The 11,356-nt window shown below is 39.5% G+C and overlaps 1 protein-coding gene across 2 annotated transcripts in view; it reads left to right on the top strand.

The window, feature by feature from the left end:
• The first annotated feature begins 3,610 nt into the window (after window positions 1-3,610).
• The window catches only part of LOC124555347 (MYG1 exonuclease), a 35,392-nt gene continuing 27,646 nt past the window's right edge, over window positions 3,611-11,356 (top strand). For both annotated transcript variants that reach the window (XM_047129227.1, XM_047129226.1), the window contains exon 1: window positions 3,611-3,789. The gene's annotated coding sequence lies outside the window, so the exon portion shown is untranslated. The remainder of the gene's footprint in view (window positions 3,790-11,356) is intronic.

Here is an 11,356-nt window from a genome sequence, read left to right as displayed (position 1 = left end):
ACACAGGGCCAACACCCGGCATCATGGTGTGGGGAGCGATCTCCTACACTGGCCGTACACCACTGGTGATCGTCGAGGGGACACTGAATAGTGCACGGTACATCCAAACTGTCATCGAACCCATCGTTCTACCATTCCTAGACCGGCAAGGGAACTTGCTGTTCCAACAGGACAATGCACGTCCGCATGTATCCCGTGGCACCCAACGTGCTCTAGAAGGTGTAAGTCAACTACCCTGGCCAGCAAGATCTCCGGATCTGTCCCCCATTGAGCATGTTTGGGACTGGATGAAGCGTCGTCTCACGCGGTCTGCACGTCCAGCACGAACGCTGGTCCAACTGAGGCGCCAGGTGGAAATGACATGGCCAGCCGTTCCACAGGACTACATCCAGCATCTCTACGATCGTCTCCATGGGAGAATAGCAGCCTGCATTGCTGCGAAAGGTGGATATACGCTGTACTAGTGCCGACATTGTGCATGCTCTGTTGCCTGTGTCTATGTGCCTGTGGTTCTGTCAGTGTGATCATGTGATGTATCTGACCCAAGGAATGTGTCAATAAAGTTTCCCCTTCCTGGGACAATGAATTCACGGTGTTCTTATTTCAATTTCCAGGAGTGTATTAAGTTGATGAAAGTACATCTTACAGCAGTGTTTTTGAGGGCGTTTACAGAATGCAATTGGAATATTATATTAAGTTGATGAAAGTACATCTTACAGCAGGGCAATGGGATTTGTATATGTGCATGTCAACGCGTTTCATAACTAGAGTGAATTAAAGGTAAATTCCACAATTCACTATTACAATACTAAAAGTCGAACTTTTCATATAAACTATGAATCCTAACCTAAAATTCAGAATGGGATTTTATGTTCTGATGCAAAAGGTTATAGCAGGTTTCTGGTAGATGTCAGGCAGGGAATTGAAAATTCCTGGATACTTCTATAATATATTAGAATATATGTAGTTTAAAACACGTCTCAAAATGTAAATATGAGACTTGTAACAATTAAAATCTTATGCAACTGAGATACTGTAATTCTTTTCATTAAAGTCTTCTAAAAGACGGAATACATAGTTTCGTGTGTGTTATTTCACTCAATGTGTGTTTGGACATGAGTGTCGAAATAGATAAATCCTTGTAACTTATTCCTGATGGCAGGAATTGCAATATCGCTATCAGCCATTCATATGGCGAAATTACTCTTGTCATAGAAGTATTTCCCTGTATTATGTGAGGAGTTACGAGCTTTAATAGATATTTTTATCTCTCCGTTTCTTTCGCAAATAATTTCGCCGTGCAACTCTCTAGGTAAATTATTATGTGAAAACTGCCTTCAGTAAATGAGACACGGTCTTGATTATTTAGATTGTTCTTTTTGCCTCTGACACTTTGACGTTTTTAAGACTAATTACGAACACAGTTCACAGCAAAATTTTCTACGTTATCGGTTAATGTTCTGAGCTGAATATCCTTCTAGAGGATTTAGCAGCTAGACACTGAAAGTTCTTGCCTAGGCTGATAGATAGTGGGCCAACAGTAGATTGGAACCACCGAGATTTGCGGTGATTAGTGTATGCACAAACATTTGCGCAGATCACTGGGTCAAATTATTTAGTTGTGCACGGGCTTTATGTACAAATGAATTATCTTCCGAATGTGTAAATGTTTGGTAGCTTGAAAAAAAAAATCGAAACAGAAATCCAGTTAAGCCCGTATTACACGATGCGCCTAAGCTGTACAGCTATGCACCAGCGCCCCTAACGTGCATACCTGTAACTACAGACTGGTTCACTTCCGACCCATTACACCATACACGCGGGATATACCTAGCGGGCATGCACTGCAGCAGACGAGATGCGCGAGCAGCAGACGATACACGCAAAAATAAAATAGAACTGTCTGATGTCTTGTAAAGTAAGAAATTGTTTTTACCACTATTTAATAAGCAATTGTTTTTCTCTTGTGTAGGTTAGTACTGTTCTGAATTACAGACTCAACAGTTTTATATTGCGACACTTGGTTACACAGGTATATCAATATCGAAATTTAGCCGGCCGAAGCGGCCGAGTGGTTCTAGGCGCTACAGTCTGGAACCACGCGACTGCTACGGTCGCAGGTTCGAATCCTGCCTCGGGCATGGATGTGTGTGATGTCCTTAGGTTAGTTAGGTAGTTCTAAGTTCTAGGGGAGTTATGACCACAGCAGTTGAGTCCCATAGCGCTCAGACCCATTTGAACCGTATATCGAAATTTACATTTATACAGCATATTGCACGTGGAGGATCCAGTTGTTTTTAGAGTTAATGCCCTGGCAGTGACAGTAAATCTTCAAATTAGGGCAGAATCGCGATGAAAACGAAAACTCAGACGTTGTTGGGTTAGACCCTGGCTGAAATGAAGGGACGAAGGCACGGAAATATATTCACTGTTAACAAAACAACTGAGGCCCGAAGATTCGCAAGAATTTCGGAACTTAGGTTGGACATGGCCAGTTTCAAGAAGCTGCTGTCTATGATAGAAGATGGAATCAGGAAGTGTGACATAGTCATGAGGGAGGCTATCTCACCTTCCCGAAGGTAAGAATTATATGTTTATACGTTTTGTGATCATATCAGCCAAGATCACTGATAAAATACCGGTAAACGCCCTGTTATGTTACAGGATGGTTGTAACATTACGTTTCCTGACGAATGGGGAATCTTTTAAGAGTCTGGCTTTTAGCCACAGAATAGCAGAACCCACCATTTCAAAAGTTGTTGTGGATGTATCACTGCAATTTGCAGCACTTGAAAGGACCAATACTTAAAGGTGTACTTGTGTTATTCCTCCAAGTTTTGAATATACGGTATATAAGTGCTCCTCAGAGTTGTTCAGTCCTCGTCTATCGCACTGGGCGAAACTGTACGTACTTTGTAGGCAATCACTGCCAGTTTCTCTTTTCTGGCATGCTGAATAAACAAATTGGGCTCTGAGCACTATCGGACTTAACTTCTGAGGTCATCAGTCCCCTAGAACTTACAACTACTTAAACCTAACTAACACAAGGACATCACACACATCCATGCCCGAGGCAGGATTCGAACCTGCGACCGTAGCGGTCGCGCGGTTCCAGACTGTAGCGTCTAGAACCGCTCGGTCACTGTGGCCGGCCTGCTGAATAAACAAGAGATGCAATAGAAACAAACATGAACTTTCGTAAGCTAAGGCAATACGATACAAATCGAAAATCACCATGTGGCGTTATATGCATATTGCTCAGAAAGAAACAATTGCCGACGTATCACATGTACACCTTTTCTCGCTGTATGCCTGAATTAAGACGCTTAACGCCTCTTTGCTCTATTTCATTTCTAGAATACGAAGTAATCAGTAGAAATTATGCTTTCACAAACAGCTAGTATAATAGATAGTCTACTGGCAAAAAAAAGTTTTTTCTCTGCATTTATGAAAACAACGCGGAAAATTCCCAACATGTAAATCTGAAATGAGCTACTAGCCACCAAGCAGTAAGCAAATAACAAGCAGAAAACACTACAATACCCCTTCTGCGCTTGCGCGAGTTATCGCTGCCTAGTGCGCATGCGCCGATTGACGGCAGTGGCAGGGCTGCTCTCGATTCCGGCGCGCGGATAATCGCTAATTTTCGTAGTTTCACCAGTTCTACCCCTAGGTGGCTGTCGCGCTAGACCAGTAGTCCAGTACCATTTGCAGCGGATAGTCGTGTAATACCGGCTTTCGTACACGACAACTACACGTGTTAAAGCTGATTGCTGGGAGTGCTCAAATGTAAATATTGTTATAAGGAAGTTACTTATTATGTGTTGTAAGTCGATGATAGAGTTGCCCTTTTGTCAATTTTTTTTTAATTGTTCGTGCTCTTGTGACTGTCAGTGAGCACACTGGTTTTCCAGCAGCGGTTAACTAATGAAAGGACCCGTTCGTTTATACAGGAAGTGCTATCACTGTACACATTTGCCATGTCACGTTATTTATAGCTAGACGATCATTTATATGATGTTGGACACGTGTTGTGCACAGTAAACGTAAATATGTACAAATCCATTTGGTTTCACCACTGACTGAACAACAAACTTTTTATTAATTGATTAGCCCATAAGACAGCTTTCAAGCTGCATAAGACACCGTGCTTTTGAAATACAGATTGTATTGCACAGCACGCAACTGAACAACTTTATAATTATATTGGCTAAATGTGGCCACACTACCTATAAAATGTTGTCACACTATTTTATGAATTATAAGGATGGAAGCTGTATGTTTATAATTAAACTAATAGATCACTACGTTTCTATTTACAAAATTCATCAACAGTGTAGAAAGCTTTTTCTTTCAGCTACGAATCTATTATCTTTCTAAACTTATTAGCATTTAACTTCCTATTCCCACTGGGTAATTTGTTGAAAAGAGACCTGCCTGTGTGCAGAAAGTTTTTTAAGTCTAGTCCGGAGAATATTCAAAGAGTTCCAGTTCTGTTAGAGTGAGTGACCACTCAATCATGTGTTGTTTATTCCAGTTATTCTTGGTGTGCATAAGGATGTAAAATGTGTATAGACTTGGGACAGTAATTATTTTGTACTCAATGAAATACATTTGGCATAGTGTTGGCTCTTAGACCCTACATGCATGTAATAGCTTTTTGTGTGTGTGTGTGTGTGTGTGTGTGTGTGTGTGTACACGTTCAGTTTTGTGTAAAGGTGAAAACCCAGTTACAGCTGTTTGATTTTAATTCATTTGCTCTAGACCAGCAATAATGTTATTCATTTCCTCCATAGTACTTTTGTCATTATAAGAAATAATAAATATGGTACTATCTGCATACACTGCGGGTTTCAAAGGTAGCAGTCTGGGCAGATCATTAACATAAACAGTGAACAAAAATGGTCCAAGCACTGATTCCTATGCCGTTCCTCTTATAGCAGTCAGAAAGCCTGACTATTTGCTTCATACTCAACGAGTACAATTGTAGTAATGCCAACCACTTATCAGTTATCCCACACTGTTTAAGTTTGTTTACAAGAATATTATGTGATATTGTCAAAGGCCTTTGTTAGGTCAAGCAGTGTGGCACATCTATATTATTTATGTTAAAATCCTGTTAAAGACAGCTAAAGCAATATCCTGCTCTGGGTTAACCAAGGACTGACCTTCACAAAGTCCATACTGGACCTGATTTAAGAGGTGATTGTTCTTGAAATATTCATTGCATTGCTTTTTCATTATTACTTCAATGATTTTATATAGTACTGGGTCTATGGCAATGCGTCTGTAATTTTGTGGTGATTCCCTATCTCCCTTTTTATGCAGTGGTAAAATTACACTTAGCTTTATGCAGTGAGGAAAGGAACTTTCCTCTAACATCCAGTTTATAAAGTGGCACAGGGGATGGCCATTTGTTTCACAATAAAGTTGGAGAGGCCATAGCTGCCATAAGTTTCTGAGTTACTGGCTTCAGCTACTATATCCTTAGGGGAGAGTGATTTCCATTCAAACTCACCATTACTGTGGTCGTTGGTTTCGAAGTCTGCATCCAGTGAGACATGGTGACTCATATCTAATATCGGCTAGTAGGGCCCAAGAACTTATCTGCTAATGTTCGTTTCACATATCATAAGTGAAATGATTGTCAAATATGTGTTAAGAGTATATTATCATTTGAATGTTAAAATCAAAGTGGTCACAGGCCAGTAAATTTGTATATGGTAGACTGTAATGCATCACACATATTGGGCAGGTGTAATATGCAGAATCAAACTGCAAGTGGTTTTCAATATTTACGTTTATTACATTACTGCAATGAAGTAGGTGTCAATTTCACATTAAATAATATTAGATACTAATATTAAGAATTTAATTTGGTTCTGTAAATATATTCATCAATGGTGTAGGATGTACCTTGGGTGGAAACCTCTTGAAAATTTTGAACTGTATAGGCTACAGTGTCTTTTTGAGATTTAATGGGAAAAGATCAGGTAGAAAACATTTAATAATATCCAGAAACATGTCATTAATAGTTGTTTCTAACATTATAGTTTGTTTGCTGTTTATCACAAAGTTTGTATGACATACAATTATAACAAACTTAGCATCTGGTTATGTTACTGACATAGTGTCATTAATACGCACAGAAAAAGTAAGGGTCTTGAAAGGTTGTGAGAAGCGTGTATTTTTCAGTTGGATAATGACCAATATTTTAGTAGAAACGTACTTTCTTGTTGACACTATTTGATTCCTTTTTGAGAGATAGTATTTGAACCATTTTTCAGATGTCCCTGTGACACCATGATATTCTAATTTACTTCTAAATATTTTGTGATTTTGTCCAGTGGAACATCTTTGACGGATCTCAGAATGTACCTGTGGCCTGAAATGTATCTGTTGTATTATGTTCTCTCAGTATTTGTAAATAGCCTTATCAGTATAAAAATGCTTTAGAAACCTGAACTGTGGCTTCCGCAATGTACAATTTGCAGTCAGGTGGTTAAGTGCAAGAGCACAAGGGAGTACCCAGTATCTGGCAGGCAGGGTGGGAGTAGTGGAGAGACTTGCATTAAGTTTGAGTTTTTGTGGTAAGAAGGGGGGGGGGGGGGGGGGAGAAAGGATGAAGGAAACAGCAGCAGAACTGCTTAAAAACAACACTCAAAACAGCTGGGGCAAATCTCAACTGAACAATCGTTACTGGATGTCAGCTGTGACATAATTATTTTGTGCTGTGTGATATACATGTGTAAACAGTAAGAGAACAGAACAATTATTTCTCTGTATTTTTTCTGATGTTGTTTGTGGCGAGAGACTGATCTGTAGCATAGCTTAAGATATAGTTTAGGTTGAAAGATGACAATTTGGCTGCGGTTGATAAAGCCATCAAGTGTGAATATGAAATGTTAGTGGTATGCTGATCTGTAGAGTAGCCCAAGCTGTAGATTGGGTGGAAAGCTGACAGTTTCTTTGAAAGCTGAAGCAATATTGAAAGCTTCATATAGAAAAGTCAATCACCAACAAAACTAATGTTACCACTGTATAATTAAGGCAGTTTCATATACTCTGGAAGCACAGTGTCCTGTGTTGTGTAGACACTTAAGACTAGTTTCAGCAGCATCTGCTCCCAAACCTGTGCACAAATGCAAATTGAAATCTTAGAAAGTATTGGTAGAGACTGTTGCTTGCCACCAGTACAATAACTGGCTATTGCAATCTGTGCATGTGGGAGAGATTGATTCTAAAATGCTGTTTTTTCTGATGAAGCATGGTTGCTTTTATTGGGTTATGTGGACTCTCAGACAATAAATGTAAGAGTTCTGAAATTCATAATCATCTACATCAAGAGCCCCTGTATTATGTGAAAACAGAAGTGTTGTGAGCAGTTAGTGCAACACAATGTATTGAGCAGTTAGTGCAACACAATGTATTGGACCAATCTTCTTCACCAAAGCATACATTCTGATAGGTATGTGAATGATATAACTACAGCATTTTTCCCCAGAGAAATAACAGAAACCATGCTTATTTAATGCTGGACAATGCTAGAGAACAAACTTCCCATGCTCTTATGACAGTATTAAGAGGCATATATGACAGGAACTCTCCTTGCCTCTAGAAAGCTACTGGGTCCAATGTGCTCTCAGCATAAACAAACAGTTTGTTAGTATCTGCAGAACTAATCAGTATTGTTCACTGACCATGGTATTATCTACAGAAAAATAGTCACTGGAAGTTCATAAGTAAATGCAGAATGACATATTTGAATTTTGTTGTGATTTGCTAAATAGTAGTTCACTCCCGTGTGTGGGCAAGGGCGAGGTAATGGACATAAGATTGAGGGAAAACCTGATATAACTTTTGTAGTAGTCACATGTATATTTGCTCAGCAATCATTTATTTATTTGTTTTGGATGGGCAGTAACGATCGGTCACAGACAGTCAGGCGTCAGTCTGAGAAATTGTGGCACGAAAATGGGTGGTTTTTTTTTTTTTTTTTTAAGGCAAGGCGAGAATTTGAAGTCTTGTGATGAATGCTCACCAGTCAACACACAAAGAACAAAATCAGATGATGTACATCTACACAGGTTTAGAAGGTCAAAATTTTAACAGTAAATTTTCAAAGTATGCATAACAAACCACAAACCTCCCAAATTTACTGCCCTCCAGGGAATCTCTCTCTCTCTCTCTCTCTCTCTCTCTCTCTCTCTCTCTCTCTCTCTCTCATATTATTCTTGGGACTGAGAGGCGGCTGAAACCCGAAGTAGAAAGCTCTGAGGTATGTAGTGATTCATGGAACATATATTGGAAAGACATTAGATACCATAGGAGAGGGTGTGTTCATTGCAGTTGACAAAAAATATTATCCCTGTTAAGGTCGAATTATTTGAGTGTGACAGTAGCTATCTAGCCGCATATAGCAGGTCTAGGTGAAATCAAGTATGGATTTTTTTATGGGTCACCCTATTCTGTTGTGGCAGTTCTAAGAGTCATTCGAAGAAAGTCTACGGTTAGCATTGCAGAGATACCCAGATAATGCAATATTAGTTGAAGGTGACTTTAACTTACCAAGTATAGATGGAAATGTTTACAGATTCAGTGTAGGTGATATAGACAGTCTTGTGAAGTATTTCTGAACATGTTTTCCAAAAACTGCATTGAGAAACTAGTTAGACAACCCACACACAATGGAAATATTTTAGACCTAGCTATAAACAGGCCTTACATAAACACTGTCAGTATAGAAACAGGAATTAGTGAACTTGATGTCATCATAGTGACAATGGTACTAAAGTTAATAAAGCTGTCAAGAAGGCCAGGAGAGAGTTTATGCTACAAAAAGCAGAAAGCACATGTTAGCACCCCACTTAGACAGTGAATGGATATCGTTTAGCTCCATTATGACTGATGTAGAGGGACCATGGACAAAGTTTAAACTGCAAAGTAAGTAGGTTGAAGTTGGAAAGGACCCTCTGTAGTTTAATAATCAAATTTACAAAATGCTGAGGGAACTGAGAGTGTTGCACTCTTCAAAAAGGAGCATGCAAACGTTGACTGGCAAAATTGCCTGTTGTACCGACTCCCACATGGAGGACGTAGAAATTGGTATCTGTGGTGTAGAGAAGTGACTGAAAGTGTTGGAAACAAATAAGTCAACAGTTCTAGATAGGTGCCCAGTTTGGTTTTACACAGAGAACTCTATGACATTGATGCCTCTCTTAATCTACATTTATCATGAATCTCTCGTGCAGTGAAAAGACAAAAGTGAATGTAAAAAAAGTGCTGGTGACTCCTGTATATAAGAAAGGTAAAAGAATTGACCCACATAATTACAGACCAATATGCCCCATTGCAGGCTGTTTATGGATGTCACAGCATAAGGTTTAGGTTCTAAGATATGAGAATGACTCGAAGACTTTTTTCGTAATAGAAACCAGTACGTGGTTTTCAACAGCAAGTTGGAGACAAGGGTACCATCAGGAGTGCCCCAGGGAAGTGTAGTAGAACCGCTTTTGTTTTCCATGTACAGAAATGACCTGATGGACGGGCTGAGAAACAATTTATGGCTATTTGATGATTACGCTGTGGTGTGCACAAAGATGACTTGGACAAAGTTTGTAATTGGCGTCATAAATGGCAGAGTGCTATAAATGTAGAAAAATGTAAGTTAATGTGGATGAGTAGGATAAACAATCTTGCATCATTTGAATACAGCATTAGTAGAGTGCAGCTCGACACAGTCACTTAGATTGAATATCTAGGCTATTGTTGCAATGTGATATGAAATGGTGTGAGCACATGAGGTTGATGGTAGGGAAGGCAGTGCTTGACTTTGTTTTATTGGGAGAATTTTGGGAAAGTGTAGCCATCCATAATGGAGGTGGCTATAGAGCACTAGAGCAAGCCCTTCTTGAGTGCTGATTGAGTGTTTTGGATCCCCGCCATGTCAGATTAAAGGACAACATTGAAGCAATTCAGAGGCGAGTTTCTGGATTTGTTACAGGTAGGTTTGATCAGTATACAAGTATTTTTGAGAAGCTTTGTGAACTCAAATGGGAATCCCTCGAGGGAAGACTAGGCTCTTTCCAAAAGGCACTGTTGTGCAGATTTAGAGAAGTAGCATTTGTGGCCAGCTGCAGAGTGATCCTACTGTCTCCAACAAACATTTTGCATAAGGAGCATGAAGATAAGATGCGAAAAATTAGGGCTCGTATGTGGGCTTTTAGACAGTCGTTTTTTTTTCCCCTGCTCCATTTGTGAGTGGAACAAGAGAATGACTAATAGTAGTAAAAAGTACCCTCTGCCATGCACCGTATGGTGGTTTGTGGAGTATTTGTATATAGATGTAGATTACAAGACAGTACTAAACTTCTGGAACTTGTCACACCATTTGAACATGTAGGCCTAGTGGTAATACTAGGAACTTACATGAAATTGGGTTACATACTAAATCACAGTAGAGAAAGGAAATGGGCGACTTATAGTGTGTTTGCAAGGAGATGAACAAATTCTCAGGGGGATGTAGGGAGCAGAGGAAGCAAACCCCACCTACTGACTCACCGCTCAGAGGCTGTCAAGGTGTTAAGGACCATGCACAGTGCTGGCACAGCACTTGCGCATGCATCAATTTATGCTCCAAGCGGTGTTGACAGAGCCATCTAGTGGGCACCATATAAGTCATCATCTGCTACATATTGTTGTCTATAAAAGTAAGAACTGAGATAGGTTGTAACAAAAGTGTACACAATTTGCAAAATCAAAACTGTTGGTTTCATGTTGGATGATGGTGCTGGTAGCTACTAATTCCACATAAGTTCTCATAAGGCAATTCAGAATTAAAAAGAGCCAGTGGTAAAACTTACATTATGGTAATTAAATAGAATGTTTGAAATTTTGACATTTATTAACATGTGTAAAGCTGAGTTGTGTAGTTTGTGGTCCCAGGTGTCACACCTTACAGCCCCCAATTTATTGAATAAAAATAATTACGACAGTCATTCCTATAAAGATGTAAAAACAAAAAGAGACATGATTGAACTTTAGCATACCTACCCACTACATTCATCTTACCAGCCAAAAACCTAAATCACTACATTTCAGTGGGGTTTCAAAAATGAAATTTGCTATTGCAGCCTAAGTCATGTAGTGGATCACGGGAAATTCTTTTCTGTTAATTAGCCACAAATAAGAGACCACCTGGTTAAATGATTGTTGAATATAAAACAGTACTTGGGACCCTAACCTACACAACCATGTGTTTGGTTTCAAAAAGTCAGTCCTACCCCTGGGGACCTCTCATTGTAAGGGAGACAGTACCAGGAGCTCCTAAATAACAACAGTGCTTTTACACACATAA

The sequence above is a fragment of the Schistocerca americana genome, chromosome X (assembly GCF_021461395.2).
Source record: "Schistocerca americana isolate TAMUIC-IGC-003095 chromosome X, iqSchAmer2.1, whole genome shotgun sequence".
NCBI classification, from domain to species: Eukaryota; Metazoa; Arthropoda; class Insecta; order Orthoptera; family Acrididae; genus Schistocerca; species Schistocerca americana.
This window is presented reverse-complemented; position numbering and strand designations above follow the sequence as displayed.